The sequence below is a fragment of the Capra hircus genome, chromosome 3 (genome assembly GCF_001704415.2).
Source record: "Capra hircus breed San Clemente chromosome 3, ASM170441v1, whole genome shotgun sequence".
NCBI classification, from domain to species: Eukaryota; Metazoa; Chordata; class Mammalia; order Artiodactyla; family Bovidae; genus Capra; species Capra hircus.
The window spans coordinates 30,012,617-30,025,464 of NC_030810.1; positions in this window are offsets into that span (position 1 = coordinate 30,012,617).

Consider the following 12,848-nt stretch of genomic DNA (forward strand, 5'->3'; position numbering starts at 1 on the left):
TGCCCAGCCTGTGGGCCCTGCACAAAGAGATGGGCGTTCTTTGGCCCTGGTTCTGTGTAAATGCATCCCATCTGGTGTGAACTTCTTAGCACTTGGCAGAGCTACTTTCTAAGAAAAGAGGAATTTAAGAGGGGCTTTTGCAAAGTCAGCAAGTAGAACTTCCAGCTGTTTAAAAGATGTTTTGGCAGGGTTAGGGGTGTGGGGCAGTAATAACTGACTGGAGGTGGGGATGTGATTAGAAATCTCCCACCTGCAGACTTGGACAAATAGACATGTGCTAATCTTTATTTACATCAAGATGAGATGAATCTTAAGTGTCCTTTACTTTAAATACAACTGACATTTCTCAGTGTTCACAGGTTGGAACCAGGACTCATGGATAACTGATTCCTATTTTAGGCCATAAGAGCCTTAATTCTTTTTTTTTTTTTTAAATTGAATTATAGTTGATTTACAATATTATGAGTTTCAGGTATACAACACATAGTGATTCAATATTTTATACATTGTGAAATGATCACCATGATAAGTCTAGTTACCATCTGTCACCATATAAAGCTATTACAATATTTTTGACTGTATTCACTATACAGTATATTGCATTCCTATGACTTACTTTATAACTAGAAGCTTGTACCTCTAATCTCCTGTACCTGTTTTGCCTGTCTCCCCATCCCCCCTCCCCTCTGGCAACTACCAATTTGTTCTCTGTATCTGAGCCTGCTTTTGTTTCATCTATTTTGCTTTTTTGGATTTCTACCTGTAAGTGTTATCATACGGTATTTGTTTTTCTCTGTCAGACTTATTTCACTTAGCATAATACCTGCTAGGTCTAGCCATGTTGTTGTAAACGGCACAATTTCATTCTTTTTATGGTTGAGTAATATTCTATCATGTATGTATTATATATATTTTTTCATGTTTTCTTTATTCATTCACCCAGCAATGGACACTTAAGTTGCTTTCATACCTTTGCTATTATAAATAATACTGCAGTGAACATAGAAGTACATGTATCTTTTCAAATATGTGTTTTATTTTCTTTGGATAAATGCCCAGAAGTGGAATTGCTGCATTGTATGGTGGTTCTATTTTCAATTTTATGAGGAAATTTCATATTGTTTTCTACTGTAGTTGGATTCTCTGAGAGTACATGAAGATTCCTTTCTCTCTGTATCTTTGAAAATACTTGTTACTTCTTGTCTTTTTGATAATAGTCATTGTGACAGTTGTGAGGTGGTATCTCTTGGTGATTTTGATTTATATTTCCCTGATGAGTGATATTGAACATCTTTTTATGTGCTTGTTGGCCATCTGTAGGTCTTCTTTGTAGAAATATTTGTTCAGGTCTACTGACTAGTTTTTAATTGGGTTGTTTGTTTTGATATCAAGTGATATAAGTAATTCATATTTTGAATATCAACCCATTATCAGACATATCATTTGCAAATATCTTCTCCAATTCCTGTAGGTTGACCTTTGATTTATCGATCGTTTCCTTTACTGAGCAAAAGTTTTAGTTTGGTGTACTCCCATTTGTTTATTTTTAATTTGTTGCCCAAAACAAGACAGGTTCCCCCCAAAATGTTGCTAAAACTAGTGTCAGAGAGTTATAGTTTCAAGTCATATGTTTAAGTCTTTAAACTATTTTATAGTTTACTTTTGTACATGGTATATGAAAATGGTCCAGTTTTCTTAATACCATTTATTGAAGAGACCACCTTTTTCTTGTATACTCTTGCCATCTTTGTTGTAGATTAATTCACCATATAAGAAAGGGTTTATTTCTAGACTCTGTTCCACTGAGCTACCTGTTTTAATGACAGTATCATACTCTTTTGATTAGTATAGCTTTGCAGTATAGTTTGAAATCAGGGAACGTATATCTCCTTCTTTGTTCTTCTTTTTCAAGATTGCTCTGGCTTATTTAAATTCTGCCCAGAGTACATCATTAGAAATGCTGGGCTTGAAGAAGCACAAGCTGGAATGAAGATTGCTGGGAGAAATATCAATCACCTCAGATATGCAGATGACACCACCCTTATGGCAGAAAGTGAAGAGGAACTAAAAAGCCTCTTGATGAAAGTGAAAGAGGAAAGTGAAAAAGCTGGCTTAAAGCTCAACATTCAGAAAACTAAGATCATGGCATCTGGTCCCATCACTTCATGGGAAATAGATGGGGAAACAGTGGAAACAGTGTCAGACTTTATTTTGGGGGGCTCCAAAATCACTCCAGATGGTGATTGCAGCCATGAAATTAAAAGACGCTTACTCCTTGGAAGAAAAGTTATGACCAACTTAGATAGCATATTCAAAAGCAGAGACATTACTTTGCCGACTAAGATCCTTCTAAGTCAAGGCTATGGTTTTATCTGTGGTCATGTATGGATGAGAGAGTTGGACTGTGAAGAAGGCTGAGCACCAAAGAATTGATGCTTTTGGACTGTGGTGTTGGAAAAGACGCTTGAGAGTCCCCTGGACTGCAAGGAGATCCAAGCAGTCCATTCTGAAGGAGATCAGCCCTGGGATTTCTTTGGAAGGACTAATGCTAAAGCTGAAACTCCAGTACTTTGGCCACCTCATGCGAAGAGTTGACTCATTGGAAAAGACTCTGATGCTGGGAGGGATTGGGGGCAGGAGGAGAAGGGGTCGACAGAGGATGAGATGGCTGGATAGCATCACGGACTCGATGGATGTGAGTCTGAGTGAACTCCGGGAGTTGGTGATGGACAGGGAGGCCTGGCGTGCTGCAATTCATGGGGTCGCAAAGAGTCGGACGCGACTGAGCGACTGAACTGAACTGAACTGAGTCCTAATTTATCCCCTCTCATTTCCCCCTTTGGTAACCATATGTTTGTTTTTATGTCTATGAGTCTACTTCTGTTTTGTATATAAGTTCACTGGTATCATTTTTTTTAGATTCCACATATGAATGATATCATATGATATTTGTCTTTATCTGGCTTACTTCACTTAGTATGGTAGTCTCTAAGTCCATCCATGTTGCTGCAAATGACATTATTTTGTTATCTTTTATGGCTAATATTCCATTGTGTATATATATATATACCACATCTTTTTATCCATTCATCTGTCAATGGACATTTAAGTTGTTTCTGAGTCTCGACTATTGTAAATAGTGCTGCAGTGAACACTGGGGTGTGTGTATCTTTTTGAATTATGTTTTTTTTTCTGGGTATATGCCCAGGAGTGGAATTATTGGATATATGGGAGGTTTATTTTTAGTTTTTAAAGGAACCTCCACACTGTTCTGTTGAGCATCTTTTTATGTGCTTATTTGACATACACACATAATATATATTATATGTATTTCTGCTGTGAATGTTCAAATCTTCTGTTGACTTTTAAAAACTGGCTCTTTTGTTTGCCTGCTATTGAGTTTTGAGAGTTCTTTTCGGATTTCATATACAAATCCATTATCAGATTAGTGTTTTGTAAATATTTTTTCTCAGTCTCTGACCTTTCCTTTCAGTCTCTTAACAGTGTCTATCAGTTTCTCAACTTGTTCTTTCATGGATCATGGTTGTACTGTCTTATCTAAGAAAAAAATCTTTGCCTGATTCAAGGCTACAAAATGTTTTTTCTGTGTTATCTTCTAAAAGTTTTATAGTTAAGGTTTTTAAATTTTGCAAATATTTATTCATATTTTCTTTATTACTTTATTCATCAACAAACACTTACTTAGGCTATTTCTCTGCCTTGGCTATTGTGAATACTGTTTCGATGAATATGGGGAAACATATCTCTTTGAGATAGGGATTTCATTTCCTTTGGCTATAAACCCAGAAGTAGGATAGCTGGATGATATCATAGTTCTATTTTTAATTTTTTGAGGTTCTTCTGTGCTCTTTGGCATGGTGGCTGTACCAGTTTTACATTCCCACTAACAGTGACTGAGGATTCCCTTTTCTGTGAATTCTTTCCAACACTTACTTCTCTTTGATAATAGCCATTCTAACAGGTGTGAAATAATATCTCACTGTGATTGATTTGCATTTCCCTAGCTGTTAGTGACGTTGAGCACATTTTCATGTACCTGGTGGCCATTTCATGAACCCGGATTTCTTCTTTGGAAAAATGTCTATCCAGGGTTCTTTCCCCATTCTTTAATCATATGATTTGTTTTTTGCTATTGAATTGCATGAGTTCCTGATATAATTTGTTATTAACCTCGTATCAGGTATATGGTTTGCAGATATTTTTGAACCCATTCCATATGTTGCTTTTCACTTTGTTGATTTTTTTCTTCTGTTGTGTGGAGTTTTTATGTAGCCCCATTTGTTTGTTTTTGCTTTTGTTGCTTGTGCTTTTGATTTCACCTACAAAAAATTGCTGCCAAGATCAATCTCAAGGAGACTTTTCCTCTAGGTGTTTTATGGCTTCTGGTCTGACATTTAAGTCTTTAATCCATTTCAAGTTAATTTTTGTGAGGTTGAAGTTTAGCTTTTACATTAGATCTCCATGTGATCTACTTGGTTCATTTTTCTATATTGTTTGAAGTATAGATAAAAATTAGCTTTTTCTGCATATGAATGCTTTAGCACCATCTTCAGACTATTATTTCTCCATTAAATTGCCATCTGTTTTTTGTTAAAAATATCAGTTGGGTACATATGTATGTGTCTATTTCTGAACCCTATATGATTCCATTGATCTATTTGTCTATAATAATATCACAATATCTCCATTATTATAGCTTTATAATAAGTCTTGAAATTGGATAGCAATGCCCTTCAATTTTGCTCTTCATCAAAGTTGTTTTAACTAGTCTAGATGATTTCCATTTCCACATGAATTTTAGAATCAGTCTGTTAATTCCTGCAAAACAAACAAACAAACAAACAAACAAACAAAACCACCTGGAATTTTTGTTGAGATATGTTGAATCAATAAGACAAAATGGGTAGCACTGACATCTAAACGTCTAAACCTTGAATAGGATTTTTCTCTCCATTTATTTAGATCTTCTTTAACCTCTGTAATATTTTGTCATTTTAAGTGTATATTTCTTCACAACTTTTGTCAGACTTAATTGTATTTATATTTTTGATGCTCTTGTAAATGACATTATAAAAACTTTCTGTTTATGATTATTTATTGCTAATATATAGAAGTACAATTGAATTTTGAATATTGGCAATGTATTCTTCCTCTTTGTTATACTTAGCAGGCTTAGTAGTGTTTTTGTATAGAGAATTTTCTAAGTAGATGGTTCTGTTATCTATGAATAAAGACGGTTTTGTTTCATCTTTTCCAATCTGGATGCCTGCTATTTCATTTTCTTGCTTGATTATACTTACAAACTCTGTCCCAACCCCCAGTACAATGTTGAATAGAAGTAAAAACAGTAGACATCTTTATCGTATTCCTGATCTTTGGAGGGAAAACATTAAGTCTTTTACCCTTAAGAATGACTCTAGCTGTAGGGTTTTCACAGGTGCCCTTTATCAGATTGAGGAAGTGCCATTCTTTTTTAGTTTGCTAAGAGTTTTCAACAGAAATGGATGTTGGATGTTGTCAAGTGCTTAATATTATTTTTTTTGCATCTATTGATGGCTCTCTCTCTCTATATATATTAGTTTGTTCATATAGTGAATTATATTAATTAATTTTTTGAATACTAAAACAACTTTAGATTCCTAGGCTTGATCCTACTTGGTCATGATGAATTGACCTTTTCTTTAACATTTTTAAATTAAATTTGCTAAAAATTTTTTCATATTGCATCTTTGTTTATATGGCAAATTACATCTAATGTGATTACTAATATGCTTAGGTTTAGGTCTATCATTCTGCTATTTGTTTTGTATTTGTCCCATCTTCATTTTGTTTTCTCTTATTTTAGATTGATACTTTTTTATTATTCAATTTTTTATCTCCTTTTTAACTTTTTAGCTAGATCTCTTTATTTTGTTATCTTAATGGTTGATTTGAGGTTTATAGGGCTCCCCTGGTGGCTCAGACAGTAAAGAATCTGCCTGCAGTATAGGAGACCTGGGTTTGATCCCTGGTTCGGGAAGATTCCCCTGGAGAAGGAAATGGTGACTCACTCCAGGATTCTTGCCTAGGAACTCCCATGGACAGAGGAGCCTGGTGGGCTACAGTCCATGGGGTCACAAAGAGTTGGATGTGACTGAGCAACTAACTGTAAGAAACTCTGCGGGAAGAAGGAGCCACCCCTATAGACTGTTGATCAGGGCCTTTTATTGGGCGGTCGCTCTTGGGCAGAACTCCCGGGGGCGGGTAAGCAAGGAAGCGAGGTGGGGGGGGGGGTCTGCGAAGCAAAGGGAGTCTGCGGGGTAAAGGGAGTCTGCGAAGTCTGTGAGGGTAAGGAAGGGTTTTATAGCCCGGGCCGGGCCTCCCATATAAGGAAGAAAACGCGGGCTCAGCAGTGATTGGTGTCCAAGGGCTCTGTGTCAGCTCCTGATTGGACGGCGAGGGCTTCATGTCGGCTCCTGATTGGTTGGCTTGGTTGCTGGCCCATCTCTGGGGCTTGTCTGCAGCGCCCTCTGCCGGGACATGTCCCGACATGCCCGGACATGCCCAGGCATGCCTCAACACGCCTGACCTCGCCCTGACCTTTCATCCTGGCCTTGCCCTGACCTTTCATCCTGACCTCGCCCTGACCTTTCATCCTGACCTCGCCCTGACCTTTCATCCCGGCCTTTTTGATATAGCACAAGGGGCGCCGACTCTCTCTGGCTACTTCCTGCTGAATGGGGGCGACAAGGGGTAGGGTACGGCTGGGATGACAGGGGGCGTCTGCCGTTAATCTTGCCACGGAGTGCTTGTTGGAAGCCCTTGGTACTGTTGTTGGTGTACCATCAGCTGGATCGTGTCGAGCCTCTGTTTGATGAAGGCCAAAAGCTTGTTTAGGATACAGGGCCTGAAAGTCAGGAGCAGCAGAAGAATGACGATCGGTCCCACTAGGGAAGATAGCAAAGTTGTCAGCCAAGGGGAGCTCTGGAACCAGGACTCGAGCCAGCCCTGCTGAGCCTCCCTCTCTCTCCTCCTGCATTCTAATCCCTCTCTTACTTTAGCCATGGACTCACGAACCACCCCAGTATGATCAGCGTAGAAATAGCATTCTTCTCTGAGGGCTGCACAGAGGCCCCCCTGCTGCAAAAAGACCAGGTCTAGTCCCCTGCGGTTTTGTAATACCACTTCGGAAAGGGAAGTCAGGGACTTTTCTAGGGCCATCATGGACTTTTCTATGCGGGCGATGTCTTCGTCGATTGCGGCCCTCGGGGTGATGAAGCCCTGATGTTGTGTGGTCAGGGAAGCAATGCCCATGCCTGTCCCAGCTGCTCCCAGGGCGAACAGCGTTGCCAGGGTAATAGCTGTAACGGGCTCCCTCTTATGTCTAGGAGCTGGGGTGTTTCGGTCCCAAAAGTTGTAGAGGACCTCTTCTGGATGGTATGTAATCTTGGGCACTACCGCTACCATGACACAGAATTCCCTGCTCTGGTTGAAGACAGCCAAGTGGAGACAGGGCATTAGCCCAGTCTGTGAGCACACCCACCATCCCCCAGTGTCAGGTATGATGTAGGTCTTATTGGTGAAGTTGGTATCATTGCCAGTCTGGGCACACAAGGTTTGTTTATCCGTAGGGACCGTGCCTAAGCAGGTCCCCGAACCCCATACTTCTTTCATGGTAAGGCCCACCTTGCGGTCTCCCCAAGAGCACTGCGGTGGGTTGGACAGAATGGATAAGTTGTAGGTAGCAAGGTGGATGTAGGGTGTAGCAAAGCCAGCAGGATTGGGTCGCGTTAGGATTGGAGTGGTTGAGGGCCTTGTAAGTTTTTTTGACTAAGGCCCACAGGGGTTCCTGGGTCTCTAGCGGGTCAGTCCGGGTCAGCTGAAGGGAGGGTGTGAGGGTAGGCGAGGTCACAACATTTGTGGCGTTTGTCCCCTGTGGTGAGGGGCGGGGAGGTGCAATAACCTGGTTGGGACCCACAGCATGGACCTGAACAGGTTCTATTGTCTGACTAACGACCAGAATTCCCCCTGGCTTTGCTTCAAACCACTCAGCATAGAGTTGGAAGCCCCATGATAGCCCGGATACCCAAGACCTCTCCAGTTTAGCCGCTTCCTGGTTGAACATTACTTTCACCTGAGCAATCCCGCGATAGGGTCGGACAAAAGAGAAATTGACTAGGTCCCGGTTCCTGACCTCCCATCTCCATCTCCCATCATTGGAGGTGACACGGCTCCAGGACCAACAGAAATAATGTTGCAGTCCTCCACAAGTCTCCCAATTATGTGTCTTTAGGTGTCCGGGACATGCCCAGAACCCAAAGTTTCTGGTCCGGGTCGCTGACCAAGAAGTCTTTATAAGGTCTTTGAGATTGAAATACAGATCTGGCCACCACGTACTAGGGGGGTGAATTCCAGTGGTCAAATTGAGTACCTCACGAGTCAGTCCATTCTGGAGCGTCCAAGTGATCTGAAAGGACTGGTGGGGGTTTTGGTTGGTGTGTCCCCCTTCCTCCAGGACCCCCAGTACCCCCAGAACAACCCAGAGTAGAGAGCCCCACATTGTTCCGAGGTTGGGGTGAAAAGCGGTGTGGTGGATAACCAGCCTCGGGGGTCCCGTGAGGATGGAGCTGGTAACCAGGTCAGGGTGTTCCAAGGGAATAGCACCCCAGGAGTAGGAAGCAGGTGGTCAGGTATGTGAGGGTTAGGGACAGTCGAAGAGTGGGGGACCAATCCTTCGGTTTCTCTCCGTCTCTCTCTTTTCCTTCGATTCTGTCTCTCTTTGCTCTTTCCTTTCCCTTCTGTCACACTCTCTAATTCCTTTCTGTCTCTCGTCTCTCACTCTTTCAGTTCCAGTCTTTATCCTTCTTCCTTCCTTCCCCTTCTCCGCCACTCTATCTCTCTTTCCTACTTTCTTTTGCCTTCTCCTTTTCGCTCTTCAACTCTTCTCTTTCCTTTCTCTGACTTTCTTTTGCTTTCTCTCTCTTCCTCTCTACTCTTGCTCTCTTCCCCCTTGTTCTTCCCTTCCCTCGTCTCCCTGCCTCTCTGTCCTACTCCTTCTGTCCTTTCTCTCGGTTGCTCTCCCTAATGTCTTCCCGGGGCCACCCCTGTCGCTGGGAGACCCGGGGGAGCTCGTCTAAGTCGGGTCAGGTGGTACCAGGGCTCGGGTACTAGGAGTTTGGTGGCTGTAGGAGGGGTGAGGATTACAGTATGGGGTCCCGTCCAGCGAGGCTGTAGTGGGCGGGGACCTAGGGTTTTCAGCAGTGCCTGATCTCCTGGTGCTAGAGGCCGGGTGGGCCCTGCGTCGTCTGTTGGTTGTGGCAGGACCCAGTCTGCGTGTTCCCTCAGCAAGGATCGTAGGAGGGAGAAGAGGGGGAGGTACCCCGCAGGTGGGGGAGCCTCTCCCTCGGGGAGGTGAGTCAGGAGATAGGGCGTGCCGTAGAGCAGTTCAAAAGGGGTCAGACCTGTTTTGGAGTGTGGTGTGGTGCGAATGCGAGTGAGCGCCAGAGGAAGGAGGTCGACCCAAGACAGGCTTGCCTCAGAACTGCGGCTGTCTTGGTCAGATGTGTCTTGATGATGCCGTTCACCCGCTCTACCTTGCCTGACGATTGGGGCCGATAAGGGATGTGAAGACGCCAGCCGATACCTAGGGCCGCAGCCACCTGCTAAGAGATCTGCGAGATGAATGCAGGCCCATTGTCAGACTGGAGAGAGTTTGGCAACCCAAATCTGGGAATGAGATGGGCCGTCAGGACCTCCGCCACTGCTGCTGCCGTCTCCCGGGCAGTGGGGAAGGCCTCGACCCATCCTGAAAAGGTGTCCACCAAGACCAGCAGATAGCGGTAGGCTCAATGTCTGGGCATGTGGGTGAAGTGGGATGGTAAAAAGGCATCCCTGTGAAATAGGAGGTCTGAGGAGGTATGGAAGAAAGGAGGGTGTAGGGGTTAGGGACAAGTGGATGGGCAGGGATCACCGCCGTGTTAATCAGGCAGAGATCCTGCACTAGCCGGTAGTCTCCTGAAGCCTTCCGAACAGGGAGAATAGGCGTGTTACAGGGGGAGGTCTTGGGGATCAGGAGACCCTGTCCCATGAGATGGTCGATGATGGGCTTTAGCCCTCTGAGGTTGCGAGTAGATAAAGGAAACTGGGACCAGGCGGGGAAACAGGTGGGGTCCCTTAGCTGGATGAGGACTGGAGGGTGGTGTCGAGCCACCACCGGGACTCAGGTGTCCCAGACCTCAGGATTAACAGAAGGGGTTGGAGGGTCAACCAGTAGCATTAGGAAGGCCCCTGACGTGGGAGCCGACCCTGGAGCTAGCTGAAGAGTGGCCTTCAGCTTAGCCAGTATGTCTCTTCCCAAGAGAGGAGCAGGGCAGGAGGGGATGACCAGAAAGGAGTGGGTAAATAGACGGGAATCCAACTGACAGGATACTGGCTGGGTTTGGAGCGGACACGAGGGTTGGCCGTCAATGCCCATAACCAAAACCTGGGAAGGACGTAAAGTGCCTCCGAAAGAGGAAAGGACCGAATAGGTAGGAAATTGATGGACTTACTCGCTACCTGGAGCGTTACCCTGGGCTCGGCTTGGGTTATTGGGGTCCCTGAGTCTGGGCGGCGTCAGTCGCCGTTGAAGTTCAGCAGCTCCCAAGCTGAAGGAGGGCAGGAGGTCTCCCTGGGGCGCTCTGGTCCCCGGCCCCTAAAGGTCGAGGCCCGAGAGGCCTGGGGACAGTCACTAGCCCAGTGTCCTCGTCGTTTGCACAACGGGCACCGCTTGGAAGGAGGTCGCGGATTGGGGCACATCCTGGCCCAGTGCCCTTCTTGGCCGCACTTGAAGCAGGCCCCCGGAGGGGGGTTTTGGGGCCCCGAGCCCGCCGCTGGCCACAGGGCCGCTACCAAGGCCTGGGTTTGCTGGTTTAGGAGGCTTGCCTGAAATTTGGCCTTTTGCTTGAGCCTTGCCTTTCGGCTGGCCTCAGCAGTTTCCTCGCGGGCATGGTAGACCTTAAAAGCCATTTTTACCAGGTCTCGGATAGGGGTCTGAGGGCTGTCCTCGGCCTTGGCCAACTTTTTCCGGATATTGGGGGCAGACTGGGAGATAAAACGATTGGCCAAGGTGGCCGCCCCAATGGGGGACTCAGGTGACAGCCTGGTGTATTGGACGAGGGCCTCGGTCAGCCGATTAAGGAACATGGCTGGGTTTTCGTCAGGCCCCTGGGTCACCTCATCCAGTTTGAGGAGGTTTACAACCTTGTGAGAGGACGTTTCCATCCCATTGAGGATGCACTCGATCATATAGCGTACTCGCAGCTGGCCACCACCCCTCTCCTGGTAGTTCCAATCAGGGTCAGTGTCAGGGACCGCCTGAGCCCCTGGGGGGCGCTCAGGGGAGGGGTTGGCATAGTGCCGCTGGTCGGCCTGAGCCTTGGCTGCCATCCAGATAGCCTGCCTCTCCTCGGGGGTGGTGGTAGACCCCAGGATGACATATAGGTCCTGCCATGTCAAGGCGTAGGCACGGGTCAGACCAGTAAACTGCTTAATGTACTGAGCGGGGTTGGAGGAGAAGGAACCCAGTTTGGCCTCAATCTGTGCTAAGTCTTGGAGGGAGAAGGGGACATGGACTTGGGCTAGACCCTCAGCTCCGGCTACTTGTCGGAGAGGGAATAGCGGGGCTGGGGGAGGGGGAAGGGAGGCTCCCGGAGGGTTGCAGTGGGAGTGAGTGTGGGAGCTAACCGGGGAAGGGGAGGGAGTGACGGGGGGAAGAGGAGGATACAAGATAGGGCTAAGGGCCAGAGGATCCGGGACCGGTGGTGGAATCTCGGGGGCAGGAGCGGAGGTAGGAGAGTCCGGAGTGGAAGGGGAGGTAGCAGAAACCGGAGTGGAAGGGGTAAGGGCCGTGGGAGAGGTATAGGGAGGAGGGGCCACCAGATCTTCCGGGGGAACAGAGAAGGCAGAGGACTCAGAGACGGGAGGAGCTGGCTTGGCCTGGGAGGGTGGAATAGGGGGAGCCATGGTAAGCAGGATTTGGCGGGGAGTGCACGAGGTGCACAGGGTGGGGCGAGAGCGCAACGCCCAAAAGGCCTGAACATAGGGGGCCTCAGACCATTTTCCCGTTCTCCGGCAGTAGTTATCTAAATCACGGAGGACGTCAAAGTCAAATGTCCCTGTGGCTGGCCATTGTGAGCCATCATTATCTAGGGGATACTGAGGCCAGGCTTGTGAACACAGACAAGTGAGCTGCTTGGAGCAGATATATCCCTTTAGTTTTAGGGTCCGCAGGTTAGCCATCAGGCACTCTAAGGGGGTGGAATATTGGGGATTGGGTTTGGAGGCCGTCGATCCCATGGCGATCACCAAATGGAGACTAACCCCCGCTGCCCGAACGTCTTCGGGTGCCAAGGGAAGCCGGAGATCCGCACAGCCGTTCAGAACGTCTTCCTCCCGTGCTGGGGGACCGGAAAGGCCGAAGCCGGAGGGTCCGTACAGCCGTTTGGGACGTCTCCCTCCCGAGCTGGGGACCGAGGAGGCCGAAGCCGGAGGCCGAAGCTGGAGGTCTACGCAGCCGTTCGGGACGTCTTCCTCATGAGCTGGTGACCGGGAGGGCCCAGTAAGTGCGCACCCGTTACTGGGTCCTAGGAAGTGGTCGCCAGGGAGGGCGGGCTCCAAAGCCGAAGGGACTTACCCCGTATCCTGCTGTCCGGGGGGTTGGTCAGCCGCCTGGGTCTGGGGGGCTACCGCGGCAGTGGAGCTCAAGGGGGCCTCAAGGGCGAGTGCCAGAAGCCCTCACCTCGAGCCCCACGTTGGGTGCCAGATGTAAGAAACGCGGCGGGAAGAAGGAGCCACCCCTACAGACCGTT